Here is a 16,396-nt window from a genome sequence, read left to right on the forward strand (position 1 = left end):
TTCAAATGCAAAGAATTCTAATTAGATGATCATGTGAGTATCAACATCCGTTAGAAACAGCTTCAGTGTCGTCTGAAATCAAGTCCCAAGAGCTTTTGGCGCCATTTGAATGGCCAAAGAAAGAAAGCGGACTACCCTCAAGTATGATGAACGGTGTAGTGGAAGCGGACTCTATCGTGGGTATTGCCGACTTGTTTCGCACACAATTCAGCAGTGTTTTCAACAACGAACGACTCAGCACTCAGGATGAAATTGTTGCGTCGATAGTCCTCAAACGCTGCCTGTCTGCTCTCGCAACACCTCTAGCCAACGTTTTCAATCTTTCCTTGATGTCTGGTGTTTTCGCAGCAAGCTGGAAAGAGTCTTTCGTGTTCCCAATCCCGACTACATACATCCGAACATTTGTTTATCTCAAATCGACGGAAGACATTCCGCGCAACTACCATAACGGACTAGTTCATGTTGAACTTCGTCAAGCTTCGTCTAGAATTTGGACTTATACATCGACACATGTCACGCAGCCTTCAGGTTCAATTGGCTAAACTTGGTGAGTTCGTTCCATTTTGTAAATTTTAATTTTTTCAAACCAGTAACGTTGGGAGATCACCTTTTTGTGGTGTGTTACTGGTATAAGATCTACCACCGAACCCTAGTCGTGCCAACTTCAAACTAGGGAATCAGGATTTTCCAGTAATGAAGGGTTCACATTTTAGACTTTGTTACTTTTTATGACTTGATAATAGTGACAAGACTCGGGTAGTGACCACCGCCGTTATGCATTTCTATATTGTATATTAGTAGAGTTGAAGCAATACAACGTTTTTGCTGCAGTAAAAAAGACTGAAAGAGCCGTTAAACCCTTCAATCAATCCCTATAACACACCTGTCGCAAGCTCTCAAACTTTCGTTTCAAATCAAAAATATTGTTTATGTTCATAAATTTTACAAAATCCTTTTCCCTTTGTCCTTCTCCTTTTCCTTTCCCATCTTCTCTTTTCAGAAAGCGAGTAATTGCGCTATAGCCATCAGTCATAAAAGGCTAGGACAAGAGTTAGTGCTCATGTCCCAACCGTCAGAAGAAAATGGAGCATCACTTAACCTTTCTAGCTTTGATGCTTCCAACGACCAACCAATCACATAATTACCAAAATATGAACGGACGGTACGAGATGTCCACGTTTCATCCATTTATTGTATTCTGAAACATCGTGTTTAAATCTTCGATTTAAACAGGCCCGATGTTTTCTGAATCATCTTGCCCCTTAAATGCTGCATAGACAAGAAAAATGATGTAGGTATATATATCATTTTACAGGATGCTTTCAAGAACTGGCTGTGTTGGTGTTAGATTAGATTAGATTAGATTAGAGAGTCTTTCGTGTTCCCAAACCACAAGAAAGGCTGAAAATGACTGTTTGAAACTACCCTGGAATAGCTTGGTTAAGTGCTACCTCCAAACTTTTGAGTTGATTATTATTTGAAAAATTGGTTCAAAGGTTCAAAGTAGCACACTGTATATCGACGGATCAGAATGGCTTCATGCCTAAGCGTTCCACGACGATCAATTTAGTTACGCTCACTTCGTTCATCATTCGTGAAGTAGAACGTGACCATCAAGTAGATGCCATCTACACAGACCTCTCCGCAGCATTTGACAAAATGAACCATGACATTGCGTTGGCTAAATACGACAGGATAGGTGTTCGCGATGGCCTGCATACTTGGCTCTACTCCTACCTGACTGGTCGAAACATGTCTGTCATGATTGGAGACTTTGTTTCTTCATCCATCCCCGTGACATCCGGCGTTCCCCAAGGTAGCCATCTTGGGCCAGTTCTGTTTCTGCTGTACATGAATGACATCAATACCATCCAGAAATGCCTTAAACTATAGTATGTGGACGATTTGAAACTCTACTTTGTAATAAAAGAACCTAGTGATGCCATTTTCTTGCAGCAACAATTGGAAGTCTTCGCTAAGTACCCAAGTATCGAGGTTTTATAGCATTCTACAAGTCCAAATCATGGTCTACAGAACCCTCATAAAACCAAAATTGTTACTTGGGTAGTGTCGTATTAATCGCATGCCACTGACTGTCTCGAAATGCTCTGTAATTTCCTTTGGCCGCAAGCGTTCGCTTCTTCACCATGAAATACTGGGAATACTGATCGTTTTCAGCGCTGCATCCCAGGCTGGACCTCCGTACCTCAGTATCGACGACGATACACTAGCCAGAAGACGTCTCTTGCTGCTGCTTGGTCCAGAGTTGTTCGGCATGATTCTAGCTATCGCATTGATGGCCTTAGCCGCCTTCTCACATGCGTAGTCGACGTGGCTATTGAAGTTTAGCTGGTCATCGAGTATCACTCCAAGATACTTCAGCACGCGCTTTGATGCTATGGCGTTCTCCCCGACGGTAAGTTCTGCCCGCTGAACAGCTTTACATTTACTGACCAATAGCACTTCCGTTTTGTGGTGGGTTGTCTGCAGCTTCGCTCCTTGCATCCAGTTGGAAACCGTGTCGATCGCCTCGGTTGCCAGCATTTCCACCTCTTCCATCGTCTCGTTTACTACCGCCAAGACGACGTCGTCCGCAAATACTACGATCTCGACTCCTTTGGGTAGCTTCAGCGTTAGCACGCCGTTGTACTTCGCGTTCCAGAGCGTTGGGCCAAGGATGGAGCCTTGTGGCACACCCGCCGTGATCCGGATTGATTTCTCTCCCATGTCCGTCTCGTAGACTAGAACCCGGTTCTTGAAGTAACTCCTTATAATGCTACACAGGTAATCAGAAACCCTCATTCCATGCAATGCTTCGGCGATGGCCTCCCAGCTGGCGCTGTTGAATGCGTTCTTCACGTCGATCGTTATCACGGTGCAATATCGATCTCCTCTTTGCTTCTGTTTGGACGCTTTCTTGGCACTCTCGACCACTGTCCGAATTGTATCCACCGTTGATCTCCCTTTGCGGAATCCGAACTGCCTCACCGACAATCCGTGCTCACTCTCCGTGCATTTCGTTAGCCTGTTGAGGATGATCTTCTCCAATAGCTTTCCGACTGTATCCAGCAAGCATATGCTGCTGGATCCCCCAGCGGTTTCCCGGGCTTCGGCAGCAGCACTAGCTTCTGTGTCTTCCATCGGTCCGGGTAGTGACCTTCATCCAAACACTTCTGCAGCACTATCCTGAACATGTCCAGGAACGCCTGGATCGCCGCCTTCAATGCCACGTTGGGGATTCCATCCGGACCGGGAGCTTTCTTAGTCTTCAGCCGTGCTTCGCCGTACGGTGTAGGTGGCCAGGTCATTTGGTCGTGCTACGGGAAAAGTCCCTTCACGATGACTTTCAGCTTGTCTGGGCACATTTCAACGGGCGCCGTTGGACCTCTAATCCTCGCCATCGCGACTCGGTATGCGTCACCCCAGGGGTTGGCATCAGCGTCTCGGCGCAGCTCCTTGAAGCAGTTTGACTTACTCAGCTGTATCTCCCGTTTTAGAGCGGCCCTGGCTGCTCGAAACACCACCCTTCGCTCTGCTCTATCTGCATCAGTTCTTGCTCTCTGAACGCACCTTCTGGTTCGGAGACAACTAGCGCTGAGGGTGCTAAGTGCCTCGTTCCACCAGTAAGCTGGGCGCCGTCTGTTCCGTGGCTCCGATTTCCTCGGCATGGTTGTGTCGCTTGCCCTCGCTAACGATTCGGTCAACTCGTCCGCGCTTTGGTCTGGGACGCTACTGTCTACCCGGAGAGCTTCTACAAAGAGGTCCTTGTCGAATGCCTTCGTCTTCCACCTCCGCTTGCTTACTTTCGTTTTCCACATTACCGTAGGTATCCGTTGGCCAAAGCTGTACCTAATCGCCTGATGGTCACTATGAGTGTATTCCTCACACACTCTCCAGTTCATACTTGCCACTAACGACGGACTGCAGAATCTTTGCGGAAGGTGCTGATGGTTCCTTCGTAGGCCAGACTGACGTCCAACTTTGCCAGAACTTCCAGCAGGCTATACCATCTTGCGTTGGTACATCTGCTTCCCCAGTCCACTGCCCAAGCATTGAAATCTCCCCCAATGACGATTGGTCTCCGTCCGGTGAGCTCCCCGGTGAGTCGATCTAGCATCTGATGAAGCTGCTCCATTGTCCATCTCGGGGGTGCGTAGCAACTACATACGAACGAATTACGATGGCGGAAAAGTAAATCACGAACTTTATTTCGAGACGAGTTGAAACACGTTTTACTTACTACGTTGTTTATTTAATACTCATTTATGAAACAAGATGTGTATATGTTTTAAGGTGAGGACATTTTTGGATTCAATTATATGAAATGGTAGGTATGACATCTCTCCCCCTTGTGAATATTTGCTTACTTGGATACAATGCAAAAAGTTAAAGATTTAGTCTTTGTGGAGCTCGAATTGTCCTCGTGGAACGCCGTAGGCGCGAATCTACTTCTTTGTACTCTTGGTTTGACATTCATCGAAACGGTTGGACCAGGAACTATCGGATCGATACCAGCAGTGTTCCGGTCTTGAGCAGATGATGCATCGGTCAAAGGCACCGTCTCCGTTGGTGTCGAATCATGTTCAAAACGATGTGGTTCGTATACTGCAGTTTGTTTGCTTGTCGGTGACATCAAGTCCACGCCAATCCCGACGATATGATCGATGTGTCTTTCTCAGATCCTTCCATCGTCAAGCTTCACTGCGTAGCGCAGCGTCCCGAGCTTCGAAATCAATCTTCCGAACTTCCATTTAGGGCTGGAGAGAAAATCCCGTACGCGAACTCGGTCCCCATTTGCTAACTCACGCACTGCTGAAGTTGAAGGCAAATCTTCGTAACTCCTCGGCAGCATCAGATCAAGTCGCGAACGAACCTGCCGGCCAAACATTATCATAGAAGGAGATTGGCCGGTCGCTGGATGTATCATCTTCCTGTACGTCATCAAAATATTCACCAATTTCACTTTCAGTTTCGATCTTGGGCACTGCAGGGCTTTAAGTTTTTGTTTGAATGTTTGAACGTAGCGTTCCGCTTGTCCGTTTGTCGCAGGATGGTACGGAGCTCCCATTTTGTGGACAATGCCGTTTCGTTTCAGGAACAACTGGAAATACTCTGCTGTGAACTGCACTCCATGATCGGTGACGAATACTGTTGGAATGCCAAAGGTGCTGAAAATGTCTCGACACATGCTTTCCGTATTCTCTGCTGCGATCGATCTGCACACCCTGATTTCCGGCCATTTCGTGTAGGCATCAACCAGAATGAAGAAATAGCAGTCCATAAACGGACCAGCAAAATCCGCATGGACACGTTGGAATGGCTCAGTAGCAGGTTTCCAGTAGTGTGATTGAACTTTAGGCGGCACAGGTCGAACGGATTGACATTCGGCGCAGTTTGCGATCATCTCCTCGATTTCCTTGTCCATTGCGTTCCACCAGCAGTAGCCCCTTGCAAGTGATTTTGCTCTGGATACTCCGAAATGTGTAGAATGCAGCTCTGTTAACACCCGCTTGCGAAGTTCTGCCGGCACGTATACACGAATCCCACGAAGAAGACATCCCTTCTGCAAGGAAAACTCAGACTGGTCGATTCCAAATCTGTACTTTCCATCGATGATTTGTCCATGTTTCAGTCCTTGGATTAGACTTATCCGCGGCTGTTGCTTCAGAAAGTTCAGCTGCAGTCAACGGCAATGTATCTATTTGATTGATTTCTACGACGTCGGATTCCTCGATCACGTTTTCAGGATCCATACGCTTCAGTGGCATTCGGGATAGGGCATCAGCATTGGCATGGTCCGTCGCCTTACGGAATCGAATTTCGTAGTCGAAGGATTGTAGATACGTAGCGTAATGCTGCATTCGAAGTGCAGACATCACTGGAAGGCCCTTACTCTTGCTAAATATCTTCGAAAGTGCTTGATTGTCTGTAATCAGAACAAATTTCCGACTTCACTCCAAATATGATTGCATACGCCTCGTTGTCTATCTGCATGTACCGTTGCTGAGTACGATTCAGTGTCTGCGTTGCAAATTGTACGTCCCGCTCGATACCGTCCGGAAAAATATGACTCAGCACAGCTCCCAAACCGTACGGCGAGGCGTCGGTTGCTAGAACAAGTGGTAGATCAGAAGAGTAGTATACCAGGCAGTTGTCCTTCTGCATTCGTTACTTCACAGTTTGGAATGAACTTTCACAGTTCTTGGTCCAGTTGAACTCCACTTCGCTCTTCAGGAGATTATTCAGCGGATACAGCAAAGTACTGAGATTTTCGTAGAAGCGACCGCAATAGTTAACGAGTCCAACTAGTGAACGTAACTCGTCTTTGTTTTTCGGACGGGGCATGTTTAGAATCGCATCAACCTTTTGTTGGACCTTGTGGATACCGTCACGATCTATGATGTACCCACAGTACTCGATTTTGTCGGTGAAGAACTCGCATTTCTTCCGATTCACACGAATACCGCATAACTTCTTCTAGTCGTTGCAAATGTATCGCGTCCGTGAACCCAGTTATTTTGATGTCATCGAGGAATACACTTACACCTTCGATGCCTTTCAGAATCGTTTCGATTTGACTCTGCCAAATCGCAGGAGCAGATGAAACGCCGTACATCAAGCGGTTCGGCCGGTACAGTCCACGATGTGTATTTAGTGTAAGAATCTCCCTATCTTCCTCAGCAACCTCAATTTGAAGATAGGCTTGCACGAGATCAATTTTAGTGAACTTCTGACCACCTGCCAGTGACGCGAAAAGCTCATCAATAGTTGGCAGGGGATGCTGATCCACTTTCAGATAGGGTATCACCGTCTGTTTGTAATCCCCACAGATACGCACACGGTTGTCAGCTTTTTTACCGGCACGATCGGTGTTGCCCAGCTACTGTAGTCCACTTTCGTAAGCACTCCTTCGGATTCCAATTTATTCAGTTCTTTGTCCACTATGGCTCGCAAGTTGAACGGAATCTTCCGGGCTTTCAGAAATACTGCTTGAACATTCGGCTTCAAATGTAACTTCGCCTGCACTGTCGAAATTTTCCCGATGGAATCCTCGAAAACCGCCCCATACTTCACGAAAATCTGTTTCAGGAAGTCATCGGTATTACAATAACCAATCGCACGATCGATTACGTTCACTGGATCCGGCTTCTTCAAGATGACGTTCCAGTTCACGTTCAGTACTTTCAACCACACCCTGCCCAGCAGTGGATGCTTCGAAGAATCCACCACGTACAACGGTAAGTTAATTCGTACTCCACGGTACTCGACGTCTGCATCAAGGACTCCCAATACACGAATGTCGGTTTCACAGTAACTAACGAGATTCAACGAACACTTCCGCAACTGGACCTCTTTGAAATGCTTACGGAAAAACTGCGAACTGATGATGCTAACGGGGCTTCCCGTGTCGATCTCGAACCGAATTGCAACACCGTTTACCGTGAGCACCAGCCACAACTTCGTATCAACCGACTTTGTGTTTAGTGTGCAAATCTCACCGAATGTAAACTACGCTGTTCAATGTAGTTTGTTTTACCTGCACTGGGTTTCGTTCCTGAGCCTCCGGCATGGGCCTTCTTCATACAAACCCGCTCAAGGTGCCCTTTAATGTTGAAGTACGAGCACACGGTATTTTGATGTTTGCATGCCTTAGCTAGGTGCAATTTGTCCCCGCACCGATAGCAGTATTTTGCTCCCGCGGATTTGCCAGCAGTTGGACAATTTCCACCCACTTTCTTATTGAAAACCTTACCTCGTAGGTGTTGAACAGCGTTTACTTCCGGTTTCGAAATTGTGCCAGCAATTTTTGCTCCACCCTTCTGCGACAGCTTCATGCTGACAGCAATGTCCCTCGCATCGTTCATTGTCAGGTCCTTTCGTTCTAGAAAACGTCCTCGAATATCATTCCGCTTCAAGCTGAACACTAGCTGGTTCCTCAGCGCTGTGTTCAGATAGTTACCGAAATTGCAGGTAACAGCAATACGACGAAGAGCCACAAGGTATTCGTCGATGGTCTCGTCCGGGGAAGTGGCATTCTTGTCTCCCTGACGACGGCACTTGAAGCGAAAGTTTTCGCTAATTTCCAGCGGCCTTGGGTCGAAATGCTGCTCGAGGGTATCTACGACCACTGGATAGGTTTTGGTCCGGGGATTGCCCGGCGCAATCTTGTCGCACAATGTCTCGTATGTTTCCGGCCCCATCAAATGGAGCAGCAGGTTACGACGTAGGTTCTCGTTATCTACTGCGTAAATGGTGAAAGCGGTTTCGAGTCTTTCTACCCATCTAGACCAGCGTGTTTTCTTCCGGTCGTACGCATCAAAGTGGAAATTCGGTGGCAGATTTCCACCAGCAGCAGCAGGAACAGGATCCGGATTCGGATTCACCATCCTCGTCGCCAAAACTGTCGTAACGGGGTGAAATCCCAGGAATTACGATGGCGGAAAAGTAAATCGCGAACTTTATTTCGAGACGAGTTGAAACACGTTTTACTTGCTACGTTGTTTATTTAATACTCATTTGTGAAACAAGATGTGTATATGTTTTAAGGTGAGGACATTTTTGGATTCAATGATATGAAATGGTAGGTATGACACCCTGCTCTATCGGCCACCCAGTTATCGTTATCGGGAGGGACTCGATACGACTCCGCAATCATTGCAACATCGCACTTTGTTTCCGTTGTCGACTGCCTCAACAGTTGCTGTGCTGTATCACAATGATTGAGATTTATTTGGGTTATCTCCATTACTATTGGCCCGCTATCGCCTTTTTGTAAGCTCGCCTGGTGACCAAAGTTCATGCACTTAAAGCATCTCTCCATTTGCTTGGTAACCCGAGGGATAGCTTTCAGGGGGCATACTGACCACCCAACCTTGACTAGTCCTGTCTTCAGCAACTCGTTAGCTGCGTCCGCCACAAGTCGTATCGCCACCGTTTGTGTACCACCGTACGCCTTCCTCAACCGGATTGTCATAGGCACATCTCCCAGATTGCATTGCACCTTCAGCGCACATCGTACCTCGTCCTCCGTTGTGATCTCATCCAGATCCTTGCACTCGACCACTGAATCCTGCGATAAGGCTCTTACGTTCCCGTCTTCTCCAAGAGATGTTTCGACGAGTTCCTTGAAGGCTGAACTCCTAACCAACGGGTCCTTCTTTAGCTCGAAGAGCATCTCGCCGTTCTGGGTGCGCCTGGTTTTCACCACGTTCTCGCCTAGTTGCTACAACTCCGGATCCTCTCTCACTTTCCGGAGGAGTGCTGCGTATGTCGTTTGGTCTATCGCCTCGATAACCAGAGCGTCGCCTTTACTTCTCTCTCTACGATGCCTCGGGTTTTCCTTCTTCTTGACTTCCTTCTTCCTCCCCGTATTCGTCGTCTTTGTGTTTTTTGGGGTCCTCTTCGTCTCCTGGCGTTTCCCTATCTCTTTTCTCCGGACGTGGATTCGTTGGGCCCTTGGGCGTCTCCTGCGCTTCAGCCAGCATTGCATTCTCCTTGGCCTCAAGCAGAGCCTTTTCGGCCGCGTTGGCTCTTCTTCTCCATTCTTGCAGTTCCCGATCTGCCACAGCTATGCCGGATTTGATGACCGTCGCTAGTAGCTTGACCTCCTTGTGTATGTTGTTCTTATCCTTCACGAACACATAGAGTTCATCGATCTTCCTCCTAACCTCCGCATTTTGGTTCTCCCAAGCTGCCATTCTTGCTGTTTGCCACTGGTGGATTTCGTTGTGAATATTTGGCATGTCACCGCACCTAGCTGCTCTCCTTGGGGGCCATGCTGTTCCACTTGAGACATGGTACTACTTCAACCCGCTGTGGTCACCTGGTTCGACGCTGGTGATCTCTGCAACTTCCCGCTTCTTGCGAATACGTTCGTTCCTCCGTTTTCTTTGTCCGGCGTGCAGCCGTCGTCGTGTTTATGTGTTGTCCCCCCTGCAGACCGCTATCTCCACTTGTTGTAGTAGTCGCCTATCGTGATCTCATGGTTGTCTATGCAAGCAGGGAGGCCATGCTAGGGTTGGCACGGTCCCTTATGAGAACCGTGTTCAGAGCCAGATCGGCGTAAGTCAGGAATGTTACACCTGAGTCTACTACCACCATCTAAGGTGACGAGCTTCGAACGTATCCGGAGGCCTGCCAAGGTTTTACCGGGACGGGGGCAGCCGCACCATTAACCTTCTCGCCATTTCAAGAAGGTGTCACCCTTCTTTACTCAGGGAGCAGAATAGCACGACTGTCAGCCCTGCGCGTGTGATCCAATCAGTGTGCCGTGTCGTGTCCATTATGCCATGCCGTGACCAGTATGCCGTAATTAGGATCTTACTGGCATCGATCCTAATGTGCCGGTTGGCACACCTGCTGGTTGACGAAGCATTTCCTCTATCGCCGTGCTATGGTTACCGCACCAGAGTTCGCGTCGCACCCCCTCACTTTGCTATTGTCGGAAGGACAACATTGCCCAGGCTACACCACGGGGAGGTGTGAGGTAGGAACTCGTTCTGGTGTCTAATGAATGAACATCACTCATGAGTGACAGTGGGTTCGATCATAGCACGCTGCTGTTTAATGCTAAGCTTGATTCATCCTCTTTCCGCGGTTGTCCGTTGGCCGTACAAGACGCACTTTGGTGTAAGTGCAATTTCAAGTGTATTTTCTGTTAATGGCGAAATCTTTTTACTTATTCTTATGGTATTTTAGTAGTATAACCTCTATGGTTACGGGTGTACCCAGGTTTCGAGCTAGGGAGGGGCGAAAAAAAATTACTATGGAAAATTTGGCCGAATGCCATTTCACCAAACGCCATTTCCCCGAAAGCCTTTGTGTTGATGAGTTAAGGGGGGAAGTCGACCCCCTGCCCTTCTCTGGCTACGCCTATTTCTATGGTTATACTACTTAAATACCATTCTAAGCTACTACTACTGTATACTCTCGCTGTCTATTCACCAACATTTAACAGCGGCACTCAATCTGTCGTACCGTTATGCAGTATTGCCAGGGATGCTTCTACGGTGTTGCAACACATATTTTGAATTGGAGATGTTTTGTTTTTCGATTAATGGCCACCTTCCACGCACTATTGTAGAGGAAACTTCTTCTAGCTTGTCATTGATAGCTATAGCCTGTTGTTTCCACGCATTACTCATGTTCGTACCAGCTCTGATTGCGATGGCAATGTTTTCACCTCGTTCACATCGCCAGCTCAGATCAGTAAATGACGTACGGTTGAATTATTTGCATCACCGTTTTCAATATTTCAATTTAGGATGACAATCATTCTGAAGAGAGCATTATGTACTTATTTCAACTGAAAGTCCGTTCGAATCTTGTAGCAATATTCATCAAGAGGACCATCATCTGATTTCAAAACAACCGTCATATGGTTGCAGCTATCATCCTTAAAAGTGATTTCGATGTTTGTATATGCATGGTCAGAGGATTCATACGAACAGAGGAAGATATTTTGCTGCAGTGTAGTAAATGAAATTCTATTAATTTAGCGGCGAAAAATACTTGTTCGTGAAGCCAATGAACGAAAGCCCTCCCTCCACGATAAAATCCTGCGCACGAACTTGTTATGATCCATGTCTTACCTTATAGGCACCTAAATTTTGTACAGCACAACTTAACGTAGCTTCTCTACCGATAGGAACTGTCACATTTTCTATTGGGCTGGCAAAACTCGGCTTTGGCTCCTGCTCGTTTCGAGAGTCTGTATTGCCTGAAAGAAGAAGAAAAAAAAACGAAAAATTGGTAGTTGTTAAGTAAGTCATGAATAATTTCAACTGGAGCACTCAGTACGACGAACCATAATCCACCCACCGAGCCTACTGAGAGGATTACCGCCCCCACCCTCCGGAGAAAGTGTGAACGGAGCCAAAGCTAATCACACTTTCGCCTCTTTGGCATCCCAATATTTCACCCCCGCGCCTCGTTGCATTCCAGAAACAGGCTTCTTCATTTATTCAGTGCGAACCCATTAGTGCCTCGACCGCACAGCACATGGGAAACAAATCACTCCAAATGTCGGAATCCATATGCAAAATTCTAAAAAAAATATATATATACGTATATGGCGGAACACAGTCAACCGGATTGGAACGGATGGCGATGGGGGAGCATTTTGCCTCCCAAAACAAATAACGACTAATCCGGAATGATATATTCCTCGAGTTCCTTACCGCCAACGCCGGTCTCGTGAGTATTCCAGGAAAGGAGTCTCCTTGCGAAAAATCTCATTTGAAATTCCATCCTTGCGTTGGAAAACGGTCCTACGGAGATGAAACCGGGTCCGGGTCCCAAAAGGAACAGCTTACTTCTCCGCTCAGATTTCCTTGCTTACCCTCCCGACACAGGGCTCTCACATTTGATGCAGGCACCGAAGCTCCTCTCATTCGACCGGAAACTTCCCACCGCCTTCTTCCGGAACCTAGCTAGGAGTATTATTGTTTTGAATTTGAAATTGGCAATAAATCTACATTTAAATATATAATTCAATGATTGTGCTATCAGTGATTCTCTTTCTCTGGTTCCTTGGGGGGTGGGGAGAATGACTCCTAGTATTGAGACAAAACCAGAAAGGACACCGATTCGAACTTCCTGTTTGTGGTGCAGCTCGTTGTGGAGAAATTATTATCTTCTACTACTGAAGACCGTTGGCCGTTTGCTCTGTGGTGGTGGCTGACTCAGAACAAGAACTAGATTATGGATGTTCCGAGGCAGGGGATTATGCCATTTAGGGGAAGACGCTCGAGCTCACTTGCAATGGTTCTTGGCTTGGTGCACACAGAAGGTCCGGTACGGTGGCAATCGGAGCATAATATGCATGGGAATGATAATCAATAAATCACTAGTGAATTCATTTTCCTGGTGATCTTTTCTATGAGTGATGAAATGAGCATTTTCTTCAGGACATCTGTGCCAATTTCAAGGGATTCTACAATGGGATTCTCAATGCAAACGGGAAGATTAGTCCACTAGGAGAGTCAGATGTTTGATAGCATTATTTATGACTTTTTGCCCCAGAACGAGGAAACATTTGATGAGGAAATTTAACACCATGATTAGATGACATCAGATCAGATGATTTCAAATTCAAAACAAAGAAAAAGATATTAATTTGCATATTGAACTGACAATGTTGACCTTTTTTTCAAAGATGGGTATACATTAGGGTGGAAGAGAAGGATTAGTAATTTCCATTTAATTCCACTACCTTATTTGCTTATCCTTGACAGTGTCTGGTGTCTGTGCAGTCTGTCAGAAGTCTGCGCATTGTAGACGAAATACGCGTATCTGTCAAGGATAACAAATAACCCGCATAAACACGAACCATAACTTGATGGTTAAAAATTATTTATAATCCCTGCTAAACTTTAACTGAAATGGTTATGGAACTTTACATGAACGTTTGTGTGATAAAGTTTTAACCTTATGTATTATGGTTCTTATGAAGTTATTATTATTATTAATTTATTTGATAAGGTTCAACCGAATTAACTTAACAGAGCCGAATATTCCACTAGGCAAACGAGCTCCGACACAAAACACACGATAATCAAGCTATGTTACTATAACCCTCTTTAATATGATAGAACCTGGGATTTATTCAAACTCAAACTTGACGGCGGTGCCCTTTACAAAAGAATAAGCCTGTATGACAGATGATCTTTTAAACCTAGAGACAAAAAAGCAACGAAAAAGCGCAAATGCCTTCATTAAATTCTACTTTTACGCGATGTTCATTGTTTCGATTTGGTCCTTACGTAAAACGTGAACAGAATCCATAAAACATTCACATTTTTGGGCTACCGTGCCTCTTACTTCACAAAGTAAACTACGACACGCGATGATTTTACCAGGGTACAAATGTTGCACATATTTAAAGCTATCTCGACTGAGTTCTATTGCGTTTTAAAACGACTGTTTTCTCCTTCATATTTCACCGGACCGCCTTGATTATGCATCAAATTACCATATCAAAATCACCTAACCACATAATCGAACACGATCCGCCGTGACTACCGTCAGTCTTCATCCACCGCCCTCATGATCGTGATAAGGACACACCTAACAACGCATCAAAAAGTAATTGCTAAAGTGCCAAGCTTGCAGGTTCGATCGTGACATTTGTTTTCTTAAATAATCATGCTTCAGCATGAAACAAATATCAAAATGCATTATTTGTAGGCCCCTACCAAAAAACCGAGGTACATGCCTCACGTGATCGAGGTCATCTCTCTGGCAAATTATTGAACGATGAAATTAAATCTCGATTACTCCTCCGATGGGACGCATCCGCTCCCGTAAACAATGCATCCGAACCCAATCCAACGAAACCGGCATCCCTCCCACGCATGCCAACACCACCAATAGATAGAGAAACTTTCCTTTACCTGATAGGGGCGCCAGCATGGGCAAGCGAGCCACCAGCCACACCAAACCGACCATCAAACGCACTGCCCACAAAAGCAAGCCACGTCCCCTCGAAAATTTATAAGAACAATCTTCAACTGGAACGTACTCACCAAATCAATATATCTGGGAGCTTATTCCCGATACTTAGCGGCGCCGGTGGTGTAGTGGTAAGCATGATTACCTCTCACCCCAGCAGGCCTGGGTTCAATCCCAGTCGGCGCCGCCGGGATGTTCTGAGGCATAACATCTCTGATCACGCCTTCCTTCGGAAGGGAAGTAAAGCCGTTGGTCCCCGGTTCATGAGTTGATGGGTCGATAGGTAGGCTCCAGGTGTGGGAGCTGCCTTCCTGGCGTCGGTAGCATTGGTGCTCAACACGGAAAACAAGATCGACGGAAAACAAATCGAAGGAAAACAAATATTCCCGATACTTCAACGCATATTTTTCTGTTATCAGCAACACAATAACTAAATATCACTTATCTTTTTCAAGTCACTCTGTGCACAAAATCAATGCACATCGCAAAAACCTAACAATAGATCAGGGCGGTTGAGTCACACTGGCAACAAAGGGAAGCGAGAGCACACCAGGCACCTAAGCAACAGGGGGGATATTTTATGGACGTGCAAGTGGTGCCAGATATTTTTTATATTTGATATAATTATTTTAAAATTATCTCAAAATATCTTACCCATACCAACAATTTATGACCGCAACCATTTTTAAATCCAAGATGGCGACTTTCGGTTAGAGAAAAACTTTATTTTTAGAACCGGAATGACGTGTAGGGACCAGAAATCGATGTCTGACGCCATTTTGAAATGAAATCCAAGATGGTGGCTTCCGGTTAGAGAAAAACTGGGGAATACTGTCAAATACCCCACCATATTGATATTTTTGGTATCGGGATGATTTGTAGAGACTGGCAATCGATATCTGACGCCATTTAGAAATTCAAGATGGCGGCTTCTGGCTAGAGAAAAACTGAAAAATACTGCGAAATACCCAACAATATGGGTATTTTTGGTATCGGGATGACGTGTAGGGACCGGAAATCAATGTCTGACGCCATTTTAAAATCCAATAAGGTGACTTCCGGTTAAAGAAAAACTGGAAAATACTGTCAATACCCCACAATATGGGTAGTTTGTAGCCGCACGGTATTCCATTCAAAGGAGTGCCGTTGCGGTTCTACTGAAAACCTCAATCAGCCCAGAAAACTACAAAGGTGGGGTGAGCTCGATCGTTCACAGTAAGGGAGTAGCTTAAGCGCCACCTCGTTAGAGGACTACTCGCTCGGATATCAATTGCCCGGGATGAGACTCGCCAAAGAAAAGGCCATAAGAAGGCGCTGACGAACGGTTTGCAGAACGACCCAACTACCCTCAACTTTCCTAGCGTCCGACTTACTAGATGTCCGAATCAGTAAGCAGGCATTACTCACTCTACCCTAACTCTCCGCACGAAAGGAAGCTTTTTCCCAACTTAAGCTTCTCATCACTGGTAGTTTCCTCCACAATCCTCGAGATGGCGATTCCGTCACAGAAGGGGTAACGACCATTCATTAAAATGAATGGAGCAAAACTAATTCAACGAACGAGCGCACAAGGAGATTCCTCAGGTGAATTTCAACATCAATAACGCTAACACAGGTAGGGTTTCTCCGAACACTTTGAAACATCGAGTTCTAACTCATGGTAACACAATTTATTTATTAAGACGATACTATTCTAGGCCTAGACTTCCCTACCTAAAGCGTGCGTTCTCTCTAACCAGAGCGTTCTTCCCTCCCGAAGTCACATGTGCACATGGAAAATATTTAGCGGGTTGTACTCACGGTCTCGTTCTTACATGCGGTGGCCGGTGCGATTAAAAACCTTCGCAACCGGCGAGAAAGAGCGACGGTTGTCGCTATTGTCGCGCGCGATGACTCAGCTTAAATGGGGTTTGCCGGTGCGATGTCCATGCTTTGCAACTGGCGA

General features: G+C 46.0%; 1 pseudogene; it reads right to left on the reverse strand.

The window, feature by feature from the left end:
- The window catches only part of LOC135708942 (lachesin-like), a 182,730-nt pseudogene that overhangs the window by 27,002 nt on the left and 139,332 nt on the right, over nt 1–16,396 (reverse strand).

Source organism: Ochlerotatus camptorhynchus, unplaced genomic scaffold (assembly GCF_037179485.1).
Source record: "Ochlerotatus camptorhynchus isolate MF236.1 unplaced genomic scaffold, CSIRO-AGI_Acam_v1.1 ptg000343l, whole genome shotgun sequence".
Lineage (NCBI taxonomy): Eukaryota > Metazoa > Arthropoda > Insecta > Diptera > Culicidae > Ochlerotatus > Ochlerotatus camptorhynchus.